The 18349-nt window shown below is 36.4% G+C and overlaps 1 long non-coding RNA gene across 1 annotated transcript; it reads left to right on the top strand.

Moving 5' to 3' along the window:
* Window positions 1-3919: 3919 nt before the first annotated feature.
* On the top strand, window positions 3920-18007 carry LOC132355625 (uncharacterized). The gene is made up of 3 exons (XR_009499667.1): window positions 3920-4066; window positions 11783-11956; window positions 17549-18007. It is a non-coding gene; the product is annotated as an uncharacterized LOC132355625 (long non-coding RNA).
* The last annotated feature ends 342 nt before the right edge of the window (window positions 18008-18349 follow it).

Below are 18349 nucleotides of genomic sequence, written 5' to 3'. Positions count from 1 at the left end.
GAGTACTCTGGAAGAAACCTCCTTTCTCTCCCTGAACATGAAGAATCTGGAGGTTGTTGGCAGCCATTTTGCAACCAAGAGGCAGGAGTAAGGTGATGGGAGGGCCAGGATGATGGTAAGATCAACACAATGGAAGGTAGAAGAGAGGACATGAGGGGGGGAAAAAGGTACAAGTTCTGACATTTAGTCTCTGAAGCCTACCTGCATCACAGTTTTGTGGGACAAGAAATCCACCCAATGATCTAAACCAGATTGGGCTGAGATCTCTGTTACTTGCAGCTGAACACAACCCAATGGATAATAGCCATGGCACTAGATGCCATCTCCTTGGAAGAGAGTGTAGATGAACCAGGAGGTGGGTGGACCCAGAGGAAGGCTAGTGAAAGTTTTCCAAAGAAAGGGGGCTGTTACCCCTGAATGCAGCAGTTCTGGAACTTTTCCTGTGTATAGTTTGGATCTTCTACTGGAGAGGAGGTGAATGCACTGGAAAAAACACAGTGCCAGAGTGGCTAGATCTGAACAACCTCTGCCATTTACCAGCTGTGTGAGTTCTGGGAACTCATTTAGCCTCTCTGAGCCTCAGTTGCATTCCCTGTGAAAAAGAGGTAATAATACCCACATCAAAGCCTTGTGCGAGGGCTTCCCTGGTGGCACAGTGGTTAAGAATCCACCTGCCAATACAGGGGACATGGGTTCAATCCCTGGTCCAGGAGGATCCCACATGCCGCAGAGCAACTAAGCCCATGCGCCACAACTACTGAGCCTGCGCTCTAGAGCCCACGAGCCACAACTACTGAGCCCACGTGCCACGACTACTGAAGCCCGCGCACCTAGAGCCCGTGCTCCACAACAACAGAAGCCACCATAATGAGAAGCCCATGCACCGCAAGGAAGAGCAGTCCCCGCTCGCCGCAACTAGAGAAAGCCCGTGTGCAGCAACAGAAACCCAACGCAGCCCAAAATAAACAAATAAAATAAATAAATTTATTTTTTAAAAAAGGGTTGTGTGACTAGGAACTGGTGACACAGACTTGAATGAGCAGGCTTCACAAGCTTACATGTTGGCTATGAAAATCATGTTTAAACACACACACTACTATATATAAGACAGATAACCAACAAGGACCTACTGTGTAGTGCAGGAAACTCTACTCAGTATTCTGTGATAACCTATATGAGAAAAGAATCTAAAAAAGAATGAATATATGTATATGTATAATTGATTCACTTCGTTGTACACCTGAAACTAACACAAGATTGTAGATCAACTACACTCCAATAAAAAAAATCATATTGAGGAAAAAAAAAAAGGGTTGTATGAAGGTTACTTGTGTGAAGGATGTACTAGGTTCTGCGTGTGAAGCTTTCTGTGCCTCCCTTTTGCCTTCTCCTTGGTGGCAGAAGCTGCTCTCTCTCAGTGCATTCTGAGGGATGCTGAGTCATTTTATTATAAAAATTAAAATTTTTAAGTGCTCTCTTAAATGACTGTCTCCAGAGAAGTGGTTGATCTCCAGGCACATTCGTTCCTCCTTTTCATGCATCTATCACATTTGAGCATGAAAATAGATGCTCTAATTAGGAGAGAAAGAAGCATGAGCTCCAGTCTGGTGGTGGCTCAGTGATGACTCACATGGGACAGGAAGGAAAAGCTGCTTCTAACAGGGGTCACCCTGGTAGGATGACACCCCATCCTGAGAGGTCCCTGAGGTACAGCCCCAAAGGTGGGAAACACACAGAGCTTTTCCGGAACTGGAATGTAACTACTGGAGACTGAGCCAGTCACAGGAGGCCAGGATGCTGGTTATGGGGGGGTTAACCTCTCTAAGCCCTCTCCCCAAAGGGTAGAGAGTGAGGTCTTCCCAGACTAATGCTATACATCTTATCCACTGGGGAAACATTTCTTGGCTGGGTCCAATGACCTGGGCACGTTATTTAATGCCCCTGTATCTCTGTTCTTTCATCTATAAAACATAGCATTGGGAGAGTGATGTTTGTTCTGGGTGTGCTCATATATTGCTGGCAGGAATGCAAAATGGTATACCTACTATAGGAGGGAATTTGGCGGTATCTAGTAAAATTACATATGCATTTACCTTTGACCTAGCAATCCCACTTCTAGGAATCTGTCCCAAAAGCACAATGGCAAAATACAAAAGATACTTGCACAAAGCTATTTGTTGCAGCATGACTTTTGGTAGTAAAAGGCTGGAAACAACCCAAATGCCCATCAGCTGGGGACTGGTTGAATAAACTATGGTCCATCCATGCAATGGAGTTCCAAGCAGCTGCTAAAATGGTGAGGACTATTTCTATATACTGCTTTGGGGTGATCTCTCAGATAAAATGTTAAGTGAAAAAAGGTGGAGAACACATGGAAAGATGCTCAACATCATCAATTATTAGAGAAATGCAAATCAGAACTACAATGAGGTATCGCCTCACACTGATCAGAAGGGCCATCATGAGAAAGTCTACAAATAACAAATGCTGGAGAGGTGTGGAGAAAAAGGAACCCTTCTACACTGTTGGTGGGAATGTAAATTGATACAGCCACTATGGAAAACAGTATGGAGGTTCCTTAAAAAACTAAAAATAGAGTTACCATATGATCCAGCAATCCTACTCCTGGACATATACCCAGAAAAGATGAAAATTCTAATTTGAGAAGATACATGCACCCCAAATATTCACAGAAGCACTATTTATAATAGCCAAGACATGGAAGCAACCTAAATGTCCATTGACAGATGAATGGATAAAGAAGATGTGGCATATATATACACAATGGAATATTACTCAGCCATAAAAAAGAATGAAATAATGCCATTTGCAGCAACATGGGTGGACCTAGAGATTATCATACTAAGTGAAGTAAGTCAGACAGAGAAAGATATCTTATGATATCACTAATATGTGGAATCTAGAAGAGTGATACAAATGAACTTATTTACAAAACAGAAATAGACTCACAGACAGAAAACAAACATATGGTTACCAAAGGGGAAAAGGGTGTGCGGAGGGAGGGATACATTAGTTTGGGATTGACAGATACACACTACTATATATAAAATAAACAACAAGGACCTACTGTATAGCACAGGGAACTATATTCGATATCTTATAATAATCTATAATGGAAAAGAATCTGAAAAATTATATATATGTGTGTGTGTGTGTATATATAAAACGGAATCACTTTGCTGTATACCTGAAACTAACACAACATTGTAGACCAACTATACTTCAATAAAAAAAGGTTAAAAAGTAAAAATAAAAGCGGGGGTGATTCTAAATTGGAAACACACACAAACAGAATGAGTTAATGGTATGTAAAGTGTGATTTGAATATAGGAGTCAGGAACATTCAGTACTTTTGCCTGTTTCACACGGGATGCTTCGACAAGCTACTAACAGACAAGCTATTTGGAACAAAGGCTTCTCTTCCTCTCTCTCTCTCAAGAAAAAAGGAAAGGTGAAGAAAAGTATGTTTAGTATACAGCCATTTATTCAAGAAAGGAGGGAGAGAGCATGCATACACATGCAAACAGAGAGTCTTTTTAATTGGGATGATAACCAAAAAAATTTTTGAATGGTTACCTATTAAGAGAGGTGGAAGGCGAAAGAAAGTCTAGATTTCTCTGAGAGTGCTTCATAATACCATTCCCTCTTTTGTAGATGTTTGAAATCTTCCATAGTACAATATATATTTTTAAAATGCTTGTTCTTTGACCTCACACTAACCAATGGACCCCACAGCATGGCAAAGAGCCACCACTGACCTAAGGCCTTACCTCAGACTTTTATGTGAGGGGCAGAAGCCTTTTCTTGGTTAAGTGACTGAATGTTTGGCATCTTTGTTCTGCAGCTTAGCCCACCCTAACTAATACACAATCCCACCATTTATCTTCTAGGCTTTGGCTTAGCCTTTCCTTCCTGGCTTGAGAGGTTTGGATTCACCTCACAGAGGACAAGTCCTGCTCTCACAATATGTTCTCCAGGAGATGGAAACCGTGAGTCTGGACCCTGTCTCCCTGGCTGCAGCCCCAGGCCCACAAAGGAGTTGGAGGTATATTGGTGGCTCTATATTTTTTCTGTTCACTTGTTCTATAAGCTAGGGACACTTGCTTGGGCACTGTGGTTTTGATTCTTCATCTTTAAAATATAGAGTTCTTATGTTTAAATCTTACAGTGATACCAACTTTTTAAGCAGATAGAAGCAAGCTCTGGTTAAAACAGAAAAGAATTCAGAACTCTAAGGTCTCAGCTCCCTCTGCAGCAGAACCTACCAACTGTCCACATCATCATCCTTTCCCCTCTTCCTCCTTTGTTAATAGAAACTTTATTTTTAGCTGGGCATACTGCTGCCTGGAAAAAAAAAAAAAAGACTCTTTTCAAAGTCCGCTTTTCAGCTATGTACAGTCATGTGACTACATCCTGGCCAGTCAGAAATAAGTGGAAATGTTGTACATGACCTCTAGTCTTATTAAAATGAAAGGGGAATTTCCTCCCCCCTCCACTACCTGCATTCCACTACCTGAAACACAGATGCAATGGCTGGAGCTCTAGCAGCCATCTTGGGTTATGAGGACAAGGACCACATCCTAGGAATGTCAGAGCAGAGAACTGGAGGGAAACTACATCCCTGATAACCTGTGATATCACCATACCAGCTCTAGGCTAGCTACTTCTGAACTTTGTAAAAGAAGTAAAAATGTGAAAGAATAAACTTCTGTCTTATTTAAGCCATTGTTACTTTGTGATTTAAAAAAATAAACAGTTTAATCTAATCCTAATCAATGTCTTCACACATAACCCTCCACCTCAACAGCAGCTCTAAAGTAGCTCTGCAGGGCCCCAGACTACTGTGGAACACCATTCTGGCCACAGGAAAATAAGCTGGTCATTGTGAAGTACACTGGCTCTTAAAGCTTCTGCCTAGAACTAATACACGTCAATTCAGCTCACACATCACTGACCAAAGCAAGTCACATAGCCAAATCTGATGGCAATGGGCTGGAGATGTATAGTCCTCTGAGAGAGGGGCAGGGAGTATTTGGAAATAATAAAAATCCACCTTAGATGAAAAAACCAAGACCTGGAGAAGTAATGTGGCTCACCTGAGGTTATACAGGCCAGTAGGAGGCAGAGCTAGAACCCAGATGGAGCTGATTCCAACTCTAATGCTCTTCCTTTCTACTTTACTGTCTCTCAAAAGGAACATGTCATTTGGAAACTTATAATAGCCCCCAAGGAAGCAGTGCTTGGCAAAGTCAGGCTCACACTCCAGGTCCCTGTGTCCATGACTTACCCCTTTCCTGCACTCTTCTCGGGGGAGCAGTTATAATTTGGCTCCTTATCCTATCTCTCTCCTCTTCTTCCCCACTTTTGGGGTCCAAAGTATCAAAACTTATGATCACAGAAGAGAGTAGAAGTGCAACCCTGCCCTAACTTTAGGAAGGATTACAAAACATGCGGAGGAATGTGTGAAACAGCTTCTACATACAAGCATGGATATTCCCAGGGGCAAAGAAAAGAGAGCCATTTAAAGAATCCAATATGGCCATCTTGGAAACTTTCAATGAACTCAGATATTTTAAGGATACACACAAAAGTTGGGAGGACAGGCATATTCCCAACTGATATGCAGGAAAGAATTGTAGAGATTCTGGGTCTATTTTTCTCCTGTTGTGTGAGCTGTTTCTACTCATTGATCTTCCAAGCTGCTAATTTGATTAAAATGAGAAAAAAGAAAAAGAAGAGAAAATAAATAGCAAAAAGTGAAATGAAGAGCAGGCATAAAATAAAATTGGTAGGAATAAAAGACAGCCAAAGTAAATTTATAAAATAAAATATACATGAGTACGCTTAAAGTAAAACGGTAAAAGGGGTAGGAAATAAAGGGATGAGAGAAAAATAAAGTAGAAGTGGCAACGTTAATATGAGTTAAAGTGGAATTTAAGATCAAAAACATTAAATTGGGGGACTTCCCTGGTGGCGCAGTGGTTAAGAATCCACCTGTCAATGCAGGGGACACGGGTTTGAGCCCTGGTCCGGGAAGATTTCACATACCGCGGAGCATCTAAGCCCGTGCGCCACAACTACTGAGCCTGTACTCTAGAGCCTGCGAGCCACAACTACTGAAGCCTGCGTGCCACAACTACTGAAGCCTGTGTGCCTAGAGCCCGTGCTCTGCAACAAGAGAAGCCACCGCAAGGAGAAGTTCACGCACTGCAACGAAGAGTAGCCCCCACTCACTGCCACTAGAGAAAGCATGCACGCAGCAACGAAGAACCAATGCAGACAAAAATAAATTAATTAATTAAAAAAAACACAAATTGGTCAAAGAGGAACATTAAGTAATGATAAGAAAAATATTATTTACAGAATAGTAAACATAAACATTTATGTACTAAACAAAACAGGTAAATATATAAGGCAAAATTTCTAATAATATTGAGAAAATTTGATTAAAATTTACATATGGTTGAAGATTTTTTAATAACCCTTTAAGAATTTGACAAGTCAATGGGACTTCCCTGGTGGTCCAGTGGTAAAGAATCTGCCTTCCAATGCAGGGGACGCAGGTTCCATCCCTGGTCGGGGAACTAAGATCCCACATGCCGCGGGGCAACTAAGGCCACGCACCACAACTAGAGAGAGAAAACCCACAGGCCACAACTAGAGAGAAGCCTCCGCACCGCAACGGATTATCCCACGTGCCGCAACTAAGACCCAATGCAGCCAAAATTAAAAATAATAATAATTTATAAATTTATTGCAATTCCAAAGATACCTCCAACAATTTTTGAAGAGGGAAGGAGAAAGTGATTTTAAAGTAATTATAAAGAATAAATGTTTCAGAATAGTGCCAACCAAATAATGAAGATGAAGAGTAGTGAGGGGAGACTTGCCTTACCATATATTCAAAAGTACTGTAATCAAAACAGTACAGCCTAGGGATAGACCAATAGGTCAGTGGAAAAGAATAGAGTCTAGTAACAAATCCAAATATATGGGAACTTAATGTATGTCAAAGGTGGTGTTTCAATTTGGTGGGGAAAGGATGGTTTATTTAATAAACGGTGCTGGCACAACTGGCTACCCATCTGGAAGAAATCAAAAAAGGACTCCTTCTCACTATATTAAGAAAAATTAAATTCCAGTTGTATTAAAGTTTTAATTGAAAATATAATTTTTAAATTAGCAGAAAATTTAAACACTGTAATTCTAACAAGATAGGAAATCTGAATGTTGTAAAGAAAAGGATAGATTACATTTGACGATGCAAAATTAAATTTTGTATGTGTTTAAAAAATCATAAACAAAGTCAGTGATAACACTCTATGGAAATTATTTTCAATACATAGGACACATAAAGGGTTAAATCCATAACATCTCAACAGCTCCAAAAATTGATTAAGAAAAGAAAAATACTCTGATAGAAATAGATGGATGTAAATAGGCAATTCCTAGAAGAGGAGCTCAGATGGCTAATAAATATATTTAAAAAATGATATTCATGTTCTCCAGAAGTCAAGGAAATGGAAATGAAAACAACAGAGGGAGATACTATCAGACTGGCAAAACAAACCCCCAAAATGATAATGTTCAATCTTGGTAAGGATGAGGAGAACTGGCACTCTTATATATCTACTGGTAGGAATGTCAATTGCTAGAGCCTTTTTGGAAGGTGATCTAGTAAAATTAAAACACACACACCCCCTCCCCCCACACACACACTCCACATACCGTGTTTTTACGTATGTGCTCTCTGAAAAACTACCTGAGAAACTGGCAACAGTGGTCAGTCATCTAAGGGGAAGGAAAACGTGTTTTGGAAAACAGGGATGGGTGGGCAATTTTTATATCATGATAACTTTTTGTACATTTTGAACTTGATGTTAATATATACTTTTTAGTTGACAAACAAAATCTTCTTTTGTAATATTTTTAATTGAAGAGCTTTCTTCTTTTTTTAATATAGGTGTTTACAGCTGTAAGTTTCCCTCTAAGAACTGCTTTCACTGAATTCTATAAATTTTGGCATGTGTTTTCATTTTCAGTCATCTCAAAGTATTTTCTAATTTCTCTTGAGATTTCTTCTTTGACTCATTGGTTATTTAGGACTGTGTTCATTTCCACATATTTGTGAAGTTCCCAATTTTTCTTCTATTACCAATTTCTAATTTCATTCCCTTGTGGTTGGAGAGCATACTTTGCATGACTTCAAGACTTCTAAATTTATTGAAACTTTTATGGCCTAACATATGATCTATCCTGGAGAATATTTCATGTGCACTTGAGAAGAATGTGTATTCAGCTGTTGTTGGGTAGATTGTTCTATAGATATCTGTTAGATCTACTTGTTTTATAGTGTTGTTCAAGTCTTCTGTTTCCTTGTTGATGTTCTGTCTAGTTGTTCTATCCATTATTGAAAGTTGGAAATGAAGTCTCCAAATATTGTTGACTTTTGAATTTTTCTTCATTTCTGCCAGCTTTTTGCTTCATGTATTTTAGAGGTCTACTGTTAGGTGCACATATGTTTATGCACATATTGTTATGTTTCTTGATGGATTGGCCCTTCTATTATTGTAAAATACATTTATTTGTATCTAGTAACAATTTTTGTCTTAAAGTCTATTTTTTCTGATATTAGTATAGCCGCTCCATTTCTTTTTTGTTACTGTTTTCCATTCTATTACTTTTTTCATCCTTTTTCTTGCAACCTTTTTGTGTCTTTGAATAAAAATGTGCTTCTTATAGACAGCATATAGTTGGATAATGGTTTTTTATCCGTTCTACCACCTCTACCTTTTGACTAGAATGTTTGATGTGTTGATATTTAATTTAATTATTGATAGGGTAAGGTTTTTTGTTTGTTTTTTTAATATTTTATTTATTTATTTATTTTTGGCTGTGTTGGGTCTTCGTTTCTGTGCAAGGGCTTTCTCTAGTTGCGGCGAGTGGGGGCCGCTCTTCATCACTGTGCGCGGGCCTCTCACTGTCGCGGCCTCTCTTGTTGCGGAGCACAGGCTCCAGACGCACAGGCTCAGTAGTTGTGGCTCATGGGCCTAGTTGCTCCGCGGCATGTGGGATCTTTCCAGACCAGGGCTCGAACCCATGTCCCCTGCATTGGCAGGCAGATTCTCAACCACTATGCCACCAGGGAAGCCCTAGGGTAAGGTTTATAACTACCATTTTGCTATTTGTTTTTTTTTTTTAATGTACCTTATGTCTTTTTTATTAATCTATTCTTCTGTTACTGCTTTTTTGTTAAATATATGTTTTCTACCATTTAATTCCCTTGTCACTTCTTTTACTATATTTTTTGAGTTATTTTCTCAAAGGTGGTTACCCTGGGGATTATAATTAATATCTTAATTTATAACAGTCTAGTTTAAATTAATACCAACTTGACTTTCATAGTATATAAAAACTTTGCTCCTATATAGATCCATTTCCTCACCCACTTTTGTGCTGTTATTGTCATATGAATGACATCTTTATACGTTGTATGCCCATCACCACAGATTTATAATTATTGTTCCATGCTGTCTTTGAAATGAAATGGGAGGGGAAAGAGTTACAAACAAAAATATATTGATACTGTCTTTTATATTTATCTATGTAGTTACTTATACAAGTAGTCTTTGTTTCTTCATGTGGATCTGAGTTACTGTACACCCTCCTGTCATTTCAGCCTGAAGGACTCCTTTTAGTATTTCTTGTAAGGGTGGGTCAACTAGTGATGAATTCTTAGTTGCTGTTTATCTGGGAATGTCTTTCTCTTTTATAGGTTAGTTTTGCTGGATATAGAATTCCCAATTGACTGGCTTTTTATTCCAGCACTTTGACTATGTCATTCCACTCCTTCTGGTTTCAACTGTTTTGGATGAGAAATCAATTATCAGTCTTACTGAAGGTTCCTTGTATGTAATAAGTCATTTCTCTTTTGCTGTTTTCAAGATTCTTTGTCTTTCAACAGTTTAATTATGATATATCTTGATGTGAATCTCTTTTAGTTTATCCTATTTGCAATTCATTGAGCTTCTTGGATGTGCAGATTAATGTTTTTCATCAAATTTAGGAAGTTTTCATCAATTATTTCTTCAAATATTCTTTTCCCTCTTTTCAGGATTTCCACAGCTCTCTGAGGCTCTGTTCATTTTTCCTTATTCCTTTTTCTTTCTGTCCCTCACACTAGATAATCTCAATCAACATATCTTCAAGTTCACTGATTCTTCCTTCTGCCTGTTCAAGCCTGCTGTTGAGCCCCTCTAGTGATTTTTTAGTTTCAGTTACTGTAAATTTTAACTACAGAATTTCTATTGGAGTCATACACACACACACACTATCCCCTTATTGGAAATCTCTATTTGGTAAGATATTGTTTTCATATTTTCTGTTAGCTCTTTAGAAATGGTTTCCTTCAGCTCTTGAACATATTTGAAATAGCTGATTCAAAGTCTTTTCTAGTAAGTCCAATGTCTGGGCTTCTTCAGGGGTTGTTTCTATTGGCTACTTTTCTTCTGTGTATAAGTCATACTTTCTTCCTTGCATATCTCATGATTTTTTGTTGAAAATGGACATTTTAAAGAACATAACGTGGTGACTTTAGAAACCAGATTCTTTTCCCCAGAGTTTGTTGTTGTTGCTGTTTGTTTGTTTAATGACTTTCATAAACTAATTCTATATTTTCTTCTATGGTTTCTGGAAATTGAGTTAAAATTAGAAAGGCCTTCTCTGTTTCAAGGTAACAAAGGAGTTTGCCCATGTTTTCTTCTATTTCTTTTATGGATTAAAAATTTATTTGTAAGATCCCAAATTTAGTTTATTTAAAGTTTAGCCTAACATGAAGTACGAGGTATATATCCAACCTAATTTTTTTTCCAGGTGGTTATTTGTTGCTCCCAATACCATTTATTGCAAAGTCATCTTTCCCCCACTCATTTGCAATGCCTCCTTTATTTTATACTAAATTCTCATATGAATTAGGTTTTTCCTTTGGACCTCCTGTTTTGTTCTCTAGGTATGCCTGTCTGTTCACAAGCTAGTGCCATACTGTTTTCATAATTAAGGCTTTGAATTATATTAAAATATTCAGTAGGAATACTGGATATTCCTACTCACTGTTCTCCTTTTTCATAGTTTTCCTGGCTCTTCTTGTTTGTCTATTTTTTCATATGAGCTTTCAGAATCAGCTTGTCTGGTTAAAAAAATCTTGTTAGTATTTTTCTTTCATTTGCATTGAATTTATAAACTTTATATAATTGTATAATATTAAATATGGAAATATAATTATATATGACTAATTTGGGGAGGATTGTCATCTTAAAGATATGAGTCTTCTCATAAGACATAAGAATATGTCATTGCAATTGCTACTGTCCATCAACAGTGTTTTAAAGCTTAAAAAATTTTCCTCATGTAGGTCAAGCTTAATCTCAGGCATTTAATTTTGTTGCTATTTTAAAAGAAGCCTTTTTCTTTTGATAAAATTTTTTTTTTTTTTTTAGGAAAAAGAAAAGATATACACTTAACCTATGACCCAGCAATCTCATATCTAGGTATCTATCCTATAGAAATGAAAGCACCAATATCTCAACTCATGTGTGAAAAGCTATTTGCTATAGCAATGCTTGTAGTGATAAAGGCTAAATATAACTTTATTTCTATAATAAGGGAGTGACTGGATAAATTATGGTAGGTCTACAGTATGAAATAATCTTTAGCTATATAAAAGCTGAATTACAAAAAGATACATGCACCCCTATGTTCATAGCAGCACTATTCACAATGGCCCAAGACATAGGAGCAACCTAAATGTCCATCAACCGATGAATGGATAAAGAAGATGTACATATATACAATGGACGACTACTCAGCCATAAAAAAGGATGAAATAATGCCATTTGCAGCAACATGGATGAAACTAGAGATTACCCTACTAAGTGAAGTAAGTCAGAAAGAGAAAGACAAATACCATATGTTATCACTTATATGTGGAATCTAAAATATGATGCAAATGAACCTATCTATGAAACAGAAACAGAATCATGGACATAGAGAACAGACTGGTGGTTGCCAAGGGGGAGGGGGTTGGGAGAAGGATGGTGGAGGTTGGGGTTAGCAGATGTAAGATTTTATATATAGGATGGATAAACAACAAGGACCAACTGTGTAGCACAGGGAACTTATTTAATATCCTATGATAAACCATAATGGAAAAGAAAATTTAAAAATGTACATATATGTATAACTGAATCACTTTGCTGTACAGCAGTAATTAATACAACATCAACTATACTTCAATAAAAAAAGAGCTAAATTAGATATGCACCTATTGACCTTAAAAAACAGTGATGGTATTTATGTGAGTAAAACAAGTTTCAGCAAAAATGTATCTAACATAACCTCAGTTTTATAAAAACCAAACAAAGATAGAATCGCTGTATGTACATGTTTGTGTTACTATAAGCATGGAGAAAGGTACAGATGGATCCACAGAATATCATTAATAATAGTTATATGGGGTAGGATATAAATATAGGGAGAAAATTAAAATATATGACAACAATTAGCATATAAAACAGAGCAGGATAAGTAACAGGAAAAGTGTTCTAATGTCTTTGCATTGTCCAGGAAGCAAGGACAAGCGCCAATTAACATTTGATTTTTGATAAGGGTGCATATTGTTATCTTTAGCATAAGCTTTACAGTAATAAAAAAAAAAGAGTTTATAACTTCTGAGCTAATGGGGGATGGATAATAAAATTCTCAATCAACCTGAAAGGGGTTAATGAAGGACAGGTTTAAAAAAAACATGGAACAGGAGAAACATATAGAAAACACTTAGATGGTAGCTTAAAACCAAATATATCACTAATTGCAAAAAAATATAAATAAAGTAAATGCTTCAATTATTGTCAGATTAGATAAAAAAATAAACAATTATCTATTGTTTACCAGAAGCATATCCAATACACAAAGACACAGAAAGGTTGAAAGTAAAAATATGGGAAAAACTTCTGTTATGAAACACAGACCAAAAGGAAGCTGGTGTTGCTATATTAGTGTCTTTCAAAAGACTTTAAGGCCAAAAGAATTACTAGAGGTAAATGGGAATATTTCATAGCTGTAAGAGGCTCAATTCACCAAAAAGATATAAAAATTCAAAATTTCTATTCACCTAACAATACTGCCTTAAGTATATGGAAGCAAAAATTAAAGATATAAAAAGAAATAGAAAATTCCACAGTGTGGAAATTTTTAAAACACAACTCCTTGTTAATGTTTAAAAAATCCAGACAAAGATTTGAATAATATGATCAGTAAAATTGACTTATTGGAAATATATATTGAATAAAACACTGTACCTAATAATTACAGAAAATATAATCTTTTAAAGCATATGCCAAACATTTACAAAATTATCCATATGCTGGCCATAAAGCAAATCTTAAGAACTTTGAAAAAGCTGAAGTTGTCCAGAGAATATTTTTTCTATGATCATAATGCAATTAAACTGAAATCAATATAAAAAAGATAAATAGAAAATCCTAATATGTTTGGAAATTAAGAAATACACTCCTAACTAACACATGAATTAAAAAAAGAAATTATACTGGAAATTTTAAAATATTTTGAATTAAATAATACAAAAATACTACATATCAAATGTTGTGGAATACACCTAAAGACATGCTTAGAGGGAAATTGAGAACTTTAAATTAAATGCATATATTAGAAGAGACTGAAAACAGCAAAATTAAGCTTTCATCTCAAGATGCTAACAAAAGAACAACAAATTAAACAAAGAAAATAGAAGGAAGAAAATAATAAAGGGCAAAAATTAAATGAAATTCAGAAAACAAACAAGTACTAAAGAGTATCAACAAAGTGAAGAGTTGTGTCTGAAAGAATGAATGCAATTGATAAACCCCGAGCAAGACTGATAATAGAGAAAGAGATAGAAAAGGCATGAATGAATGTCAGCAGTGAAAATGGGAATCTCACCATAGATTTCACAGATATTGAAAAGACAAGAAGAAAATATTGTAAACAACTTTATGCCAATAAATTTGAAAAATTAGATGAGATGAACAAATGCCTTGTAAAACATGGCTTACAAAAAGCAACACAAGAAGAAACAGAAAACCTGAATACTCATATAACTATAAGACACATTCAATCCATCATTTGAAATTGCCCAAAGAAGATAATTGCAGATAGCTTTACTGACAAATTCTGTAAAACACCTAAGGAAGAAATCATTCCAATCTTGCAAACTCTTCTAGAGAATAAGAGATATTATTCCCCCACTTATTTTGTGAAGCCAGCATGACATTGACAACAAACTCTAGCTGGAACATTTGGAAAAAGGAAGATTCTAGGTCAATCTCATTCGTGAACCAGATAAAAAATTGTAAACAAAATATTTCGAAGCCTATTTGTAAATGACCAAGTTGGGTTTATTCTAGGAATGCAAAATTGAATTAATGTTAGAAAATCGATCAATGCAATTTATCCTATTGACAGAATAAAGGATGAAAACCATATTATTATCTCCGTAGATACAGGAAAATATTTTGAGAAATTTAAACCTCATTCATGATTCTCAGCAAACTAGAAATGGAAGGGAACTTCCTTCACTTGAGAAGACCATCTCTAAAAAATGGATAGTAATCTTGATATATAATGGTGAAATGTTGAAAGATTTTCCTTTGAGATCAGTAACAAAATAAGGATGTTTGCTATCACCAATTTTATTCAACATTGTATTAATCTAGTGCAGTTAGACATTAAAGGGTTGAACAGGAAGAAATAAAATTGTCATTATTTGCATTGTAACATGATATATGATGTATAGAAAATCCAAGAGTCACAGATAAATTTTGAGAACTAATTAGCTTAGAAAGGCACTAGAAACAAGGTCTATATACAAGAATTATTTGCATTTCTATATATCAGAAAAAAACAAATAAAATGTAATAAAAATATACCATTTCCAATAGCATAAAACCATAAAATACCTAAGAATAAATCTAATGAAATATGTTGCAAAGTGAACCTTCAAACAGTAAGAGAAATAGCAAAGAGGATCAAAATAAATGAAGGAGTATACCATGTTCACGGACTGGAAGACAACGTTGTAAAGATGTCTACTGTACCCAAATTATTCTATAGATTCAATGCAATCTCAATTATAATCCCAACATTTTTGTGGAGTGTGACATTTTCAAAAATGTATATGAAAATACAATGGATCATGAATAGTCATGCCATTCCTGAGAAAAACAAGATGGGATGACCTTTTCTAACATCAAAAATTATTATAAAAATACAGCATTTGGGCTTCCCTGGTGGCGCAGTGGTTAAGAATCCGCCTGCCAATGCAGGGGACACGGGTTCGAGCCCTGGTCCGGGAAGATCCCACATGCCGCGGAGCAACTAAGCCTGTGCGCCACAACTACTGAGCCTGCGCTCTAGAGCCCGCGAGCCACAACAACTGAAGCCTGTGCGCCTAGAGCCTGTGCTCCGCAGCAAGAGAAGCCACCGCAATGAGAAGTTCGCGCACCGCAACGAAGAGTAGTCCCCGCTCGCTGCAACTAGAGAAAAGCCTGCGCGCAGCAACAAAGACCCAATGCAGCCAAAAATAAAATCAATAAAGTAAATTAAAATACAGCATTTAAGACAGTGTGGTGTAAGGACAAATTAATACATGTAATAGAGTAAGAAGCTCAGAAACAAACACAGGGGTATATATATATGTGTGTGTATATATATCCGTGTGATGTTTTATAAAGGTAGTGCTGCAGATCAGTAGGGAAATGGCAGTCTTTTCAATAAATAGTGTTGGACAACACTATATATTCTTTCAAAGCAAGAATACATACTGTATAATTCTATTTATGTGAAATGAAAAACATGAGATAAATGTGGAAGGAAAAGAAGGAAGGAAGGAAGGGAGGAAGGGAGGGAAGGAAACAAAACAAAACAAGGAAGGACAGGATCCTTCTAGATAATAGAGGTAAAGTTCTTCAAGACCTCATGGAGAGAAAAACTGTTAAAAATAGGTCAAAGGAAGTACCAGTCATAAAGGAAACAACTGCTAAATTTGACTACATTAAAATTAAGAACTTCTGATCATCAAAAGACAATAAGAGAATGAAAGGACAAGCCACAAGTGAGAGAAGGTATTTGCAGCACATATAACCACAAAGGGCTCACATAGATAATATTTATTTTAAAAATTCTTTCAAATCAATAAGAAAAATGCAAACAACCAAAAAAATTAGGCAAGGAATTTGAAAAAGCACTTTACAAAAGATATATCCAAATGGTTAATAGACAAATGAAAAGATGCTCAACTTTATTATTAATCAAAGAAATGCAAAATAAAGCATACTGTAATACTATTACACACTTGTCAGAATGGCTAAAATTAAACAGCAACAATAACAAGTGTTGAAAAGGATATAGGGCAATGGTCACTCTCATACGTTACTGATTGGAATGCAAATTGATATTGCCACTTTGGAAAACTGGCATTAGCCACTAAAACAGAACATCCACACAGCCTCCAACCCGAGTTGTTTCCTAGTTATTTACTCAATAGAAATGTGTGCACGTGTTCACCAAGGGGTGCACATTAGAATCTTCATAGCAGCATCATTCACAAAAGCCCCAAATTAAAAACAATCCAAATGGCCATCAAAAATGGAATGGATAGATACAGTTTGGTATGTCTGGACAACATATGAACAAAAGGGTCACACGCAGCAACATGGATGAATCTCACAAATGTAATATTGAACAAAATAAGCTATCACAAAGGAACACATACTTACAATTCCAATTATATAAGGTTCAAATAACAGGCAAAATTAACTAGAATTTAGGAGCACATACTTAGTGAGTGAACCCCATGAAGAAAAGCAAGGAAGAGATTAATATCAAGATTGTGGTTAATTACATGGAGAGGGAGAGGTAGTGATTGGGAGGAGGTATGACGGAAGCTTCTGGGATGCTAGAAGTGATCTATTTCTTGACCTGGGGGAGGGGTGTGGTTAAACTGGTGTTTACAGTAATCCACTGAGATACAGATTTTTTTTCACTTTATGTATTATATTTCAAAAATTTTAAATGTTTGTTACAGATATTGCCACCAATATTTAAAAATAAAATATGCAGAAAGATAAGAATTAAAGTATGGAAAAAATCATTGGTTTGATTAGGTTACATAATTATGAGCAATTTTTATCTTGGATATTTGTTGTTACTTTAGCACTATTTAAGTTTAATAAAGTAACTTCTAAAGAATATTCAGGAGCAAATAGTGTTAGGAAAGAGAAATCAATCCAGAATGAGCTGAAGCCTGTGAAATGCGTTAAAGAAAACACAGAAATTTTTTTAAGGTCTATTCAGAGAAAGGGGAAAAAAAAAAGTCAAGGCTAGGCCAGGACTTGGGGATTTTGATGTAATATAAACAGATGATGGAGAGAAAGCAGAACTACTCAGCCTTTAAGTTGCTTCTGTCTTCAACCAGGAGAAGAATCTTCAAACTGGAAAAGACAGGACAGACATCATGAAGATGGGGAATTAAAGCCCAAGATGAATGAAGAAACTGTGAAAACTTGCAGTTGTGCTTGCAGACGAGTCAACACAGTTTGTGAGAAATCAGAGGACTGGAGAGAGGAGCCAGAAGACAGAAGACAAGGACATAATACAGAGTGAAGTAAGTCAGAAAGAGAAAAACAAATACCGTATGCTAACACACATATATGGAATCTTAAAAAAAAAAAAAAAAAAAAAAGGTCATGAAGAACCTAGGGGCGGGACAGGAATAGAGACGCAGACGTAGAGAATGGACTTGAAGACACAGGGAGCGGGAAGGGTAAGCTGGGACGAAGTGAGAGAGTGGCATGGACACATACACACTACCAAATGTAAAATAGATAGCTAGTGGGAAGCAGCCGCATAGCACAGGGAGATCAGCTCGGTGCTTTGTGACCACCTAGAGGGGTGGGATAGGGAGGGTGGGAGGGAGGCGCAAGAGGGAGGAGATATGGGGATATATGTATACGTATAGCTGATTCACTTTGTTATAAAACAGAAACTAACACACCATTGTAAAGCAATTATACTCCAATAAAGATGTTGGAAAAAAAAAAAAGACAAGGACATATAATCATCATTTCATAAAGGGATGGTCCACAGTCAATGTATGTCCCTGTCCAAAATCCAAAGAAAGAAACAAATTGTGGATATTTCCAAGTCATGATCACTTGGAGTCTCCAGTGAATCAGCAAGAACAAGTCTCACCAAATGGTTTCATTTCATAAATATA

The sequence above is a fragment of the Balaenoptera ricei genome, chromosome 20 (assembly GCF_028023285.1).
Source record: "Balaenoptera ricei isolate mBalRic1 chromosome 20, mBalRic1.hap2, whole genome shotgun sequence".
Lineage (NCBI taxonomy): Eukaryota > Metazoa > Chordata > Mammalia > Artiodactyla > Balaenopteridae > Balaenoptera > Balaenoptera ricei.
This window is presented reverse-complemented; position numbering and strand designations above follow the sequence as displayed.